The 13,240-nt window shown below is 39.4% G+C and overlaps 1 long non-coding RNA gene across 1 annotated transcript; it reads left to right on the plus strand.

The window, feature by feature from the left end:
- Positions 1-3,491: 3,491 nt before the first annotated feature.
- LOC111775504 (uncharacterized) lies at positions 3,492-12,042 on the plus strand. Its single transcript, XR_002811212.2, has 3 exons — positions 3,492-3,605; positions 3,794-4,119; positions 11,831-12,042. It is a non-coding gene; the product is annotated as an uncharacterized lncRNA (long non-coding RNA).
- Positions 12,043-13,240: the final 1,198 nt, after the last annotated feature.

Here is a 13,240-nt window from a genome sequence, read left to right on the forward strand (position 1 = left end):
ATCTCCGACTCATTAGATTGTTGATCATCAATGAAACAAAGTGAAAATGTTCTTCTTTAGGACCCACTTTCTCTACGTCCTAGGATCCTAGTGGTGTGCTCAGCCTTGGTGACAGAACTCTCTTTACTCCCTATCTGATCTACAGTGGAGCGAAGGGTGTCCATTTGTGAGGAGGCTGGTTGGGACAAGGCAGCTTTTTGTGCCCTCAGAAGAGGAGAAAGTTAATTAGGTTGCCGGGGATTGAATTTGGAACCTACTCTTCTCTAACTTCATTCTAGTCCTGCAGTGAAATATAGAACGAAACTGCCACTTGAGAAACTACTGGTATTTAAATTTGAATAATTGTTATGACAAAGTTTAGTCACGAAATGATTAAAATCACAATGTATTGTGGAGGTAAAACTATGACTGTGAAGATACAGATAATAGTAATAATGTCCACTACAGATGATATAATTGAATAGTGACCCCGTGCTTAAAAATAGCAGATAATGTTTTATGCTCTTGGAGTTATATAGCCCAGAAACTTCTGTGTGGCTTGTCTGCTTCTTTTAACTAGGCTATAGAAGCATCCATAAGAAATATATGAGTTTGGAATATCCCTTCCATAAGCATCTTAAAATGTTATTTGTGTCATGTTTCAATCTGTCTTCCCTTCTAGACTTTAGAGAGGGACCGTTTCTTTGGGATTGCATCCCAGATTCCGACTGGGTTCTATTGTATCCTTTACTGAGCATTTATGCATGCAGTGCCTAAGCAACCAAGAATTCAGTATCCAGTTTATTTTCTTCTTTTTGCCATAAATAAAAATAATCCACGGAAATGGAGCTGAAGTAAACAGGATGAAAGAAACGTATTATCAAACAAATATGCTAATAAATTGGTCATTCCATGTGGAACTAGTTAAGACTTCTAAGTACCTTTACCAAGCCACTAACAGTTTATAGGCCACGACTTGCATAATCAGAGATGTCTAAATGTATAAATCACGTGAAAGATTTCTGTGAAAGAGTATGATGTATCTAAGTTAGTTGATCACGAGATTATCAAGGCTTCACTCCCATGAATGGGATAATTGGAAGAATTGTACTCCTTGTCACCGTGTAATACCATCTAGCTTGTGTGGTTCTGGTGTTTTCCATATGTTTTCTGGGGCTGGCATGCGATTCTCTGAATAGCCTCTGCACCATAACCATGGGTCACTGACGTGCTTCTTGTATTGTTCACATGAAATTCCTAAAACTTGAATGTGGTTCATACATCACTGATGTGGTCTGCACATGTCTGCAAGAACTTTTTTCACTTGTTTTTCCCAAGGAGGCACTCATTTGGAATGCCATTCTCTACAGGATTTGGGGTTTTCGGAAGGTTTGCAACATTGAAGAGAACAACTTTGTTATATTAGGAGAGGAAGAGCTACTGCCTTTGATGGTAGGTTGACAAAGGTACTTTGTCCCTGGAGTCATTTCATTATATGACTACTGTCCTCTCCAAGAAGGCTGGGACCACCTACCCGCACACCGAAAAACACAGCTGAGATCAGTCTTTGTGAGCCAGACACATGCCCTCTGGACTTCTCTCTGTACTGAAGGAAAACATCACAGCCCAGGCCAGAGGAAAACAAGCACTTCCCCCCCTACTTTTTCTGTGGGAAAGATGAGCTGAAACCAAAGTTAATATATTTGAGAAATCTGGGGAAAAAAACAGAACAGATTTTTTAAAAAACCATTCCTTTAGCCCCATCGGTATGCTACTTGCGGGAGTCTTACAAAGAAAACTTCTGTTGGAGTGGAAAACACTGAACTAAACCCATGTTATGTGAGACTTTAATTCCCTGGAGCTGGGAAAGGTGAAAGAATCAGGTCCCTATACTCTTGGACTGTTTTCATTAGTTACCGAGAATGTTTATGCAATTGGTTTTAACCACTTCTTTAGGAATCCCCTTCATCGGCTTGATATAGTTAACACAAATCAGTTAAAGCTAATTTTAAAAAGCAGGACTATTATATTATATACAACACATTTGTGAGAACAGACAAATATGAAGAAGAGGAAGAACTGATTTATTCTTGTTCATTTTTTTAAACGTTTTTTGATTCACAAACTGTGTATCTGCACTTATTTCAACAAGGCAGCCTTGCTACAGCTTCACTGAATCAACGATGTAATGTGATTTATGTCTTAATGCTTTCTTCTTGGAAGGGGTACATTTGGCACAAAATACCTGATTTTGCACAATGAACTCACAGACCCTGAGCCAATCTTGTGAAACCGTTGGCTCAGGTAAAGCTAAATCACATAATACAATTCCTCTTCATAACACAACATACAGCCTTTTCCATTTTTTACTCACCAAACTCCTGGCAAGTTTAATTCAACGATACCAAAATGAAAGCTGCTGGGCCATTTGGTATTTTGCGTGATGGACTTCCCGCTTCCCACCAAGAATAGAGTTTCATTTCCAACAGACTAAACAAATTCATTCACAGAGTAGGCTTTAGATTAGTATTTTTCCAGCTTTTTGGAGTGTGATTCACATTACGAAATATATCTTCTACCAGGTCCCATATGAATAATCTGAAATAAACTTTCATGAAAGAAGACACATGCTTATTTTTTTCCCCTAGGAACTAAACTTAGTTTTTTGTTTTTTATTTTATTTGTATTAATTCTTTTCTCTCTTTTTTTTTTTGTAGTAAGAATATTTAACACGAGATCTACTCTTTGAACACAATTTTAAGTATACAAAACAGTATTGTTAACTATAGGCACCATGTTGTAAGTATCCTAATACTTATTTTATGCTGTACTCTTCAATATGTGCTGTTCTATTCTGCTTTGTTAATATGAATTATTTGTTTATTTTTACTACCCCTTTATGTGTTATGAATAGTAATTTGAAATACATGGCTTTAGATAACACTCACTCTGGAGTTGAAAGCCTGGCACAGAATAAAATTGCACCTAAAACAATTAGTAATAGCCAATACATTGAACGCTGAGCCAAGCAGCTCTTTTGTTTATTCATTTTCCTATAAATCCCCATCATAACCAGGCAAACATTCTGCAGATGAAGGGCAGAGAGGGGCAAATATCTTGCCACGGTTTGTATAGCTAGTTAGACAGAAGCCTGAGTCTCGGGGGGCTGGCCCCGTGGCCGAGTGGTTAAGTTCACGCGCTCCGCTGCAGGCAGCCCAGTGTTTCGTCGGTTCGAATCCTGGGCGCGGACATGGCACTGCTCGTCAGACCACGCTGAGGCAGCGTCCCACATGCCACAACTAGAGGAACCCACAACGAAGAATACACAACTATGTACCGGGGGGCTTTGGGGAGAAAAAGGAAAAAATAAAATCTTTAAAAAAAAAAAAAAAAAGAAGCCTGAGTCTTGGGTCACCTCCTAGACCTGGGAATATTTGGTTGACCCCAGACTCTCCAAATCACAGAGGATGTTCGGAAGCCTTGTGTAGTTCTGAGACGATCTCCATGGTGCTAGAATGTTTACGGTCTCCTCAACACTGCTCCAGATTGTACGTGATCTGCAAGGGGCAGACAAATATCTAGATCCCAGACCCCTTGGTGGGAGCTGCACGTCAAGGGAAGACAAGGTGAGTTCTTTGCCTGGGATTGGCCTTTGCACGAAAGTTAGTTTCTTCTAAGGCCTGGGGGAATAAATGTACTGGATGGCTCATCCTAGAACCAGCAGGAGGGACCATCAGACTGTAACAGAAGCCTATGACTGACCCTGGGGACAAGGGCGTGGACGGTGTTGTATTTCGGAGTCTTTTCTTTTCAGCAGCTGGAGAGACCTGAGCACCAAGCTAAATCCAGATGTGGAAGAGAGATTCACAGATGCCGTTCCCCTAGATTGAGGGGCTCCGTTTTGTTTGACCACTGACCTCTGTAAAGGTTTGGGAGTGTTAATAGTCAGCTGGCTCTCCAAGCTCAGTCTTTCACTCTTGTTAACAGAGGGGGCAGCAATTAATAACTCAAATTTGTGGAGGAACCACCTTATCCGGTGCCTCTGAGTTCAGTTCAACAAGGGTATACCCTCCTCACTACCAGATTAATGTGTTCTGATCAAGGCAGAGCAACTGGAGAGCAAGTCATGAAGACAGTAAGGTAAGCAACCAGTTAACAGACTAATCAAAATGATTAGGTAATTTAACAGAAATAACTAATAAATTTCTTGAAAAATTAACATAATTCTGGGTTAAGTCAATTGAAACAAGTAATCTAAATGAAGACTGTAGATATTGATAAAAGGGCAAGAAGAGCAAAGGGCAGGCCTAGCTGTGGGGCCACAGGATGAGATGTGGATCTCTTATAGACGGGCAGTAATTACAATTGCTTTTATTAATTTCTTGTTTTTTACTGGGAAAAAATAGCTTTTGACCTCAAGGTCTTTTGATGAGTTCTCTGGAATGTCTCAAAAGAATTCTAAATACTTTAAAATCATGCCTTTCTATGCTTCTTTATCCTTGGAAAAAAAGTAAGTATAATCACTACTAAATTTCAGGACATGGTTTTTGTCCTATAAATACAGCCTTATATAATATATGCCTTTGCTGCCCCCTCCTCGAATGAAAGTCCATGAAGGCCAGGATTTTGTCAGTCTTTTCTCATTGCTATACTCCTGGCACTCAATTTCCTAAGAGCATTCTTCAGCTACTTATGTTCTAAATGACTTTTTTTTTTTTTTTAGCTGAGGAAGATTTGCCCTGAGCTAACATCTGTGTCAATCTTCCTCTATTTTATATGTGGGTCGCTGCCACTTCACGGCTGCTGACGAGTGGTGTAGGTCCGTGCCCAGGAACTGAACCTAAGCCACTGAAGTGGAACATATGAAACTTAACTACTAGGCCACAGGGCTGGCCCCAACTACTATTTTTTTGAAAGAAGAAATTTAAAATCATTCAAAAGTTTTTACAAGTTTTTTACATATGCCTTTAAAACATACATTTACAAAATCTTAATTGTCTTAAGGTAATATTTATTTCTTCATTTGCTTAACAAAAATTGAGTTAATATCTACAATTTGAGCTGAATACAGACTCTGTGTAGCATTCTTTCAAATGTTTAAAGAAGTTCAGGTCATCAAAACCGAGAATTAAAGATACCACAAATTCTTTTCAACTCTAGAAACCAGGGGTCTGTTTTTGGAGAAAGCGTCTTGTGAGGAATTTGTGTTTGTTGGGAAGTAAGGAAAACTTATTATTGCACAATAATTCTTGCACTGATTGTAAATCCTTTTAAAAATAGTTAATGAGGAATTAGCATGAGATCCAAGAGCCAGGTGATGAAACTTTTCCCTGAAGGAAAATTGCCCCTCGATGGAGGTGTTCTTCCTAATTTGGACACTGGTAACAACACTGTCCTCATACACAGGTTTTTAATTACTCAAGTCACTTATCAAGCAGAGACAAGTCCATGAACTCCTGTGGAGATGGAATATTTATGACCTACCCAGGAAAACAACATCCTTTACCAAAATTCTCCTCAGAGACTCAAAGTGCATGTGGCATTTGTTCGCATATAACGTTGTAGAGAAGATCTTTAGAAAAATCAAAACAGAAGTCTCTTTATACCAACCACAGAGATGATTATAATGAAAGACGCTTATGTAGGCCTAGAACACAGGTTCTCCTGTTTCTCCTGATTGACAGACATCTGCGTACCTTACGCAGACTTGGACTACAGGTCATATGGATCCTAATGGATGTACACAGACTTTTAGACCCTGTTCAACTCATTTGCAAGACAGAGATTGTTCCTGAACCCTGAAACCATCATTCACTTATGAAAACAAATTCGCTTTAATGGCAAATTCTATAAGAAAAAGGTCTTTCATGTGTTTAAGTCAATACTTACATTTCAGGAAAACGTGTGTGTGTGTGTATGTGCACATTATAAACAGATATAAATGCTATTACATATGTATGTATATATGTATGTGTATACTATAAATATGTGTGTATATATATATATATGTAATTATCCGTGGCTTCAGTAAATTATACATCTTTTCCTTTCATAAACCTGAACCCACCGGGTTTTACTGACTACTCTTAGGATGAAAGCAGAAGGCAGGTGACCCCATGAGTTTCCATTTTGCCTAGTATTTGCCCTCTAATTCTTTGTCCCTTTAGGGCCAGATTATTGATGCATCCTTCTTACTCAGCATTTTGTTATTTTCAGCAGGAAGTTGGTCAGGAAATCTAGTCCACCATACTGCCATAAGCAATAGCTGTATTTCATGGATTTTTTAAAAAATAAAAACATTCAATGTGGCATCACAAACATGTATAATGAGTTCACCCTTCTCTCAGGGCTTATGTGTAAATCTCTCTCACTGCTAACCTGTATCCCCGTTGTGACAAGGCCGGTTACTTTTAACCTTTGGGTCTCATTTGAAGTGAGGATAAGGCATCAGCCCGGTGGTGTAGTGCTTAGGTTCGCATGCTCCACTTTAGAGGCCCAGGGTTCACAGGTTCCAATCATGGGTGTGGATCTACATACACATTGTTCATCAAGCCATGCTGTGGTGCCATGCTACGTACAAAATAGAGAAAGATTGGCACAGATGTTAGCTCAAGGCCAATCTTCCTCACCAAAAATAAATAAAGTAAGGAGAAGCATAGCACTAAACTCCGTGAGTTTGCAGTGCAGTTTAAATGAGTTAACGCACATGAAATAGTATAGTGTTTGACATGATATCCAGTGTGCTGATGAAAGCCTTGCTGTTACGATTTTTGCATCTATGCCCTATTCAGAAAAAAAATGTGTGACTAGTATAGCTCTCTGCAAATAGAAAAGGCCCTGCTCAAAGACACACACCCACTCACTAATTTGAAACTAACAGAAGTCTGAACAGAGTTTGAAAGAGATGTTTTGCTAACAAAATTTCCGTCGATGGTTTAAGTGTAACAGTGAATACATAGGTAATGTGCCTCTAAAATCAAGTAGTAATAGTAACATAAAAGGGAAATCAGAGTATGCTAGGAAAAAAGAAATAAAGAAATAGGTGAAACAGTTAATACAGGACTGTCAACACTTTATTCCAGAACAGTTGTTTCATGAGCTATGGTGCTTGTGGTTTGTAGACAGCTGTACATTTTGTATAAAAGATTTTTAAACACTTTAGTATAGAGACTTTAATGTATTTGCTTCAAGTCCTTTCTGGATTTAAACTACATATTGTGATACCTTGTAATCTGAGAATCCAGAGATTCGAACAGGTGGTTTGTGAAGAATTTTAACTCAAGAGATTTATGTCAACAGAGCATAATTATACTTATTGCTGGGTAGAGAACTAATTTTGAGAGCCATTTGGATTAGCCTCTCGGAACAATAAGTTCATGAAAATCAAGGAGGGTGATAAATCAATATTCTGAGGGTTTCAAATAATCTAAGGGAGAGACAAGTTCTCTGGATGTTCAGTTGTCATTTGCTGCCTCTGCTCTTGTGGATGCTGATGATAATTCTAAGGAAGAAAGTCTTTATCTCCTTGATAACCTTGATAACTGGGATGAAAATCCATCTCTTCAGTATTTTCTTTCCTTAGTTTTTAAGATGAGTCTTCAATGGATGAAAGGTGATTTAGGGACGGTATCTCTGGAAGCAGAGGGCTTTTTGTTCAGGGGTGGGGACAGGCCTGTGTGGCTTGCATTTGCAGCTTCCCACAGTGTTATGGAAACACAAGTTAGGCTTGGCCTGGAAAAATGGCTCTCTGTCATTCTCTGGATGTGTGCATCTTCGGGACCCAGGCTGCCAAAACAAACAGGCACCATCAAATTCCTTTCCACCTCCCACATAAGAACGGCCTTATTGAGGGTGACCTCTAGAATGGTGAGAAAGGATTCATTCACCCATCACGGCCTTGGCCCTCCCCAAATTCTTAGACCCCTCACTTGAACCCTGCAGGGGATGCAGACAATCAGCGAAGGAATGTTTTTGTAAACACCGTTTTTCAGACAGTCGTTCATCAGTTAAAAATGAACCCATCCTGGAGCCTTCCTCTGCCTGTGCTGTTGTGAACTGGTTCAGGAGAGTTGGCTTTTAAAACACCACCTTGCTGTTGAGCCGCTTTTATAGACCCACATACGCAAGCAAGTAGATTTAATCTAAAGGTGCTCATTAGCAGGACCTGAGATTTGCCCTTGCTGCTCAACAAGAGGTGGCAGAATGTTAAGAGCTGGAAAAGATCTCAGATTAATTAATCCAATCCTTCTTTCCACCTAAAACATAGCTTGCTTGCGGCCCAGTGATTCACAACCACTCGACGAAATGCTTGCTATGCATATTTTCTTGAATATTTTCATAAATTTGTCTACCATTCCCCAACCCTTCTGAAAACACTTCTTTTAAAGGGCAACAGGCCTAAGTAACCCGTTAATAATTACAGTGAGAAAGTCATTCTGATAAATAGTGTGAGACCAATGAGAAAATACCTTGGATTTGGGGCAAGCAAAACACATTATTAAATATCAGCAATATAAGTATCATCATTGTAATCATCTGATCCTAAAAGCATTTTTATTTGGCCATGTTTCAAACTAATAAGCCAAAAGCGAATCTTTCTCTCGTGGCCTGATACATTCTCAGCCCTAAACTTGGTATCTTGAAGAGCGTGAAAGAGGTGAGAGGCAGCTCTTGCTCACCGAGACCTGGCCAAGGTGAAGGTGTCGCAGCCCATCCATGAATCAGAGAACAGAACGAGACCCAACAACGGGCTGAAGGGCACGGCGCCTAGCAGCAGGGAATCTGGGCAAAAAGGGAGAGCAAGGGTAATTGAGGGAAACCTTCCAGCAGAGCACACACCCACTAGTCACTAACTGGATCTTCTGGTACCTAAGTAGTGGTGTTTCACTTACCAGATCTGTTTGCTACATTTAAATGCAATACCTGGTGCAAGGAAATGTAGGTTTAGATACACTGACACAACAGTGAAGTAAAAATCATATGACTTCTGCAATTACAGTATTTCATAGTGATTTAGCCCCTACATCCTAAGTGTACCTGTCAGATTTTATCATATTAAGTCTCCCATCAGTAGTTAGCATATTTGTAAAATCAATGTCTTACAACTTATTCATGATGTCACAACAGAAGCAGCAAAACCAAATTCAGGGAACGAAAGCTCGTGACTGAAGTTTGTCCAGCAGCAAAGCACAGGGTGTAAGGGGAAGTCCTGACCACCTCGTCCCGTGAAAGTATTGATAGAATTTTACCGCACACGCAATCTTGTGCGCAGGTCAGCACGCTCACCACTCAACCCAACACATTTTTCAACTTGTTTCAGATGTATCCTATTAGTAGTTTACTCAAAAGCAGGTTGCATTCATCACTTTTTATGAAATGAAAAGATGTATAATTTACTGAAACCAGCATTAAGAAATATATATATATGTATGTATGTGTGTGTCCATATATATATATTTCCATTTATAGTATAGACACATATACATACTTAGATATAATAGCATATAAATCTATTTATAACATACACACACACATTTTCCTGAAATGTAAGTATTGACTTAAATACATGAAAGACGTTTGTGTTTTAGAATTAGCTATTAAAGCAAATGTTTCATAAGTAAATGATAGTTTCAGGGTTCAGAACAAATCTCTACTTTATCTCACAAATGAGTTGAACAGGATCTAAAAGCATGCATCTGTTAGGACCTATATGACCTATAGACCACGTCTGTGGAATGCAGTAAACTGGTGCATTAGTTATCTATGCCTGCATGACAAACTACCCCAAAACACACGACTTAGAAAACAATAGGGCCAGCCCTGTGGCCGAGTGGTTAAGTTCGCGTGCTCTGCTGCGGTCGCCCAGGGTTTCACCGGTTCAGATCCTGGGCATGGACATGGCACCGCTCACCAGGCCACGTTAGGCGGCATCCCACATGCCACAACTAGAAGGACCTGCGACTAAGATATACAACTATGTACCGGGGGATTTGGGGAGATAAAGCGAAAAAAAAAAGATTGGCAACAGTTGTTAGCTCAGATGCCAATCTTTAAAAAAGAAAAGAAAGCAATAACCATTAATTCTCTCTCGAAGTTTCTGTGGGTCATGAGTCTGCACAGGGAAAGTAGGGACATCTTGTCTCCACCCCACAACGTTGGGGGCCTCAGCTGGGAGACTGAAGGCTGGAAGCGGAGTTAGCCGGAACCTCTTTCACTCACATGTCTGGTGCTTGCTGCTGGCATTGGCCGGTAGCTTAACTGAAGCTGTCAACCATGAGAGAACATCTGTCTACACATGGCCTCTCGAGGTGCCTGGCTTTTTCACGAATGGAGACTGGGCACCCAGGGCAAGTGTCATGAGAGAAAAAGCCAGCAGAAGCCACATCCTTTTTGTGACCTAGCATCAGTTGTCACATGGCATCACTTCCACATCCTAAGTTGATTGGGGCTTTCACAGCCCCTGCCCAGATTCAAGTAACAACAGACATAAGTACAGGTCAACAGTTACTTCTGGTTGAGGAGGAAAGGCAAGCTGGTACTCTGGAAGGGCTCTCAGAGGTCGTCTGAGGTAACGGGTAATGTTCTACTTCTGAACTGGGCAAGAGGGATGGTGTGAGTGTTCGCCCTGCATCTCTTCTCAAACGCCTCAAAACACACCTTTGCACATCCATCCCAAAGGATCACCATTGTTCTAAAATTAATGTTTAGTTTTCTTAGTGTATCCTGCCTATCTCATCAGTCTTATCTTTCACATTCTATCTTACACCTCATTTTTGTTACAAGACAATTTTTAATTGCAAAAAAGAAAGTAGGCTCATACCAAGTATGATTAGAGATTGGTAACCCAAAAACTGTTCGCTGTTGGACGGGTTTACATAAATCATCGGCCTTTTATACCTGAAGCCTCCGTTTGTGTACTGGCTTTTGTTGTTGCTATTGTTGAGCTTCTCGTCACTCCTTGTCTATTCCTGGAGAGTAAGGCTGTGAAAACCATCCCTGAAACGATGCTGATTCTTCGGGTCTCCCCTGGAAGCGAAAGAGGAAAAATGTGTTTTGCACATTTGAAAAGCTGGAAATAGCTATTCAGGCTCTGGGTTTATTCAAACCACTGATTTCTAATTTGTAAAATTCTTCAAGTGTTGTTGGACGTAGAAAGCTCTACCAAAATTTTCAAAAGTGTCTACTTCTCTGAATCATGTATGTTTTGGGTCATTTCCTTGAAGGGCGCTTCAGTTAACATCGCTTGTGCTTGACATCCCTGTTGGCTAAAGATACACCCCTGCACCGACTGTTCTGTTGGAACGTATTTCTTATGTTCCAGTCTGTCAACAGGTATTTGTTGTGCAACTCCCGTGTGCCAGGCACTGTGCTAGGTCCTCAGTATTCCATGGTAAACAAGATTTCCATGTTCCCGCCACCATGAAGTTGTAGTCTAGTGATTATGCAGAAAGTCTTGGTTTTATTGTATTTAAACTCTAAGAAATATTATTTCATTATTGTCTTGAAAATTTCGGAGGATGAATTCCTTGACAATTTTTTACTTCTACCTTCTAAATGATAGTTTTAGTATCTGATCTATTACAAATATAGGACAGAACTTAACTGAAAAGAAAGTACAGAGAATAAAAGAAAAATAGCATGAAAGGTAAGACTATGAACTTGTTAATAAACAGGCCTAGGTGATTGTGGATAATTTGTTAGGCAGCCATTTCTTTCATATGCTAAAAGTTGCAGTTTATCAAAAGAGAGCAGTCCAATGGCAGAGTCACATATTTTGTGTTTCTCGTACATTTCAAACTGCATGTTTCAGCTTCCTTTATTTTTGAGTAAATCTTATTTCTTATCTACATAGAATAAACATAACATTTAATAAGAACCTGTCAAAGTTGATGAAGTATTGATGCCTTTGATGCCAAAAGACAAGACTGAGCTGGTCACAAGATGACTGCATATCTTCACAGCCATAAAGATGATAAAACCCATGCTCTAGGATTTTTATATTTGCAGGAGATGCATAACGTCTGTGCATCAGTTGTACAAACAAATAAACCGGTTTAAACCATTTTCACTTGCTTATGAGTCTTCTTTTTCCAGCCACAAGCAATATGGCTTCTCTGACTTCCAAGCAGTGGAGGGAATCAGTGATATTTAATAAGACCGATGTGTTGTAGCAGTCTGAAATGTGACCACTCTCTTTCTTTTCCGGGATTGCCGCAAAATGAGCGGTGTCCACTAAGTTGTGGAAACTTGAGTGGTTCTCAAGAAATGTTCCCTCAGGTAAAAACAACAGTAAAACAGAGAACAAAAATCTTTGGATAAATCACTACTTGACCAGTTTTTCTCTCCTGGAAAAACAAAACTCATAGAAAATTGACCTGAATTCAGTGTTTAAGCCATTTTTCATATAGCAATAGCTTTCCAAGTAACCTTGAAGCAATTTGGACGATATTTCTTCCTCAATTAATTTTCCTGAGAGTTTTGTGGAAATGCTAACTTTCTTAAACTGACACACATACCACAGTCCTTTCCAATTATCTGTTTATATATACTACATGTGTATGTACGTATGTATATGTGTGTGTATATATATATATATGCACACATTATTTATTTATAAAAGGAAAAGGCAGATCTGAGAGAGGAAAATGGAGAGTTTATTTTGCTGTCTCTACTTCTAAACACTATCAAAACATCCTCCTTTGCTGCCTATTCAAACATTGGCAAATTACTTAGCAACAAGAGCATTTATTTGGGGTGTATTTTTTTAGTTACCACATCAGTGTCAAGGATAAGAAATATTATCAGGTATGTACCTTCCAAAAATACCACATTATCAAAAAAAATAATATTGTACCAAGTAGGTCAGCCATTTATTAAAGTCTGGGGTAACAGCAGTCACAGGCAAATGTCAAGAAAAAGTAGGTCTGGCTCAGCAGAGAGAAAGCACCTTGTCTGCAGTAAATCAAACACTAACGTTTGGATATGGAGAGGAAATTACTTCCTCTTCAAGATTTTATTTTTAATCTTTAAGCATTCATTCATTCAACAAATATTTATTAAGTGTCTGCTACATCAAAGACACTGGGCTGGGGGGAGGGGGAACGGGGAGCTGTTGCTCAACCGGCTTAAAGTTTCAGTTGTGCTAGCTGAATGTGTTCTAGAGATCCACTGCACAACGTAGTGCCTGTATTGTAGTGTGCACGACACAATTTGTTAAGAGGGGAGACCTCATATTAAGTGTTCTTATCATGAAAACAAAAAA

The sequence above is a fragment of the Equus caballus genome, chromosome 10 (assembly GCF_041296265.1).
Source record: "Equus caballus isolate H_3958 breed thoroughbred chromosome 10, TB-T2T, whole genome shotgun sequence".
NCBI classification, from domain to species: Eukaryota; Metazoa; Chordata; class Mammalia; order Perissodactyla; family Equidae; genus Equus; species Equus caballus.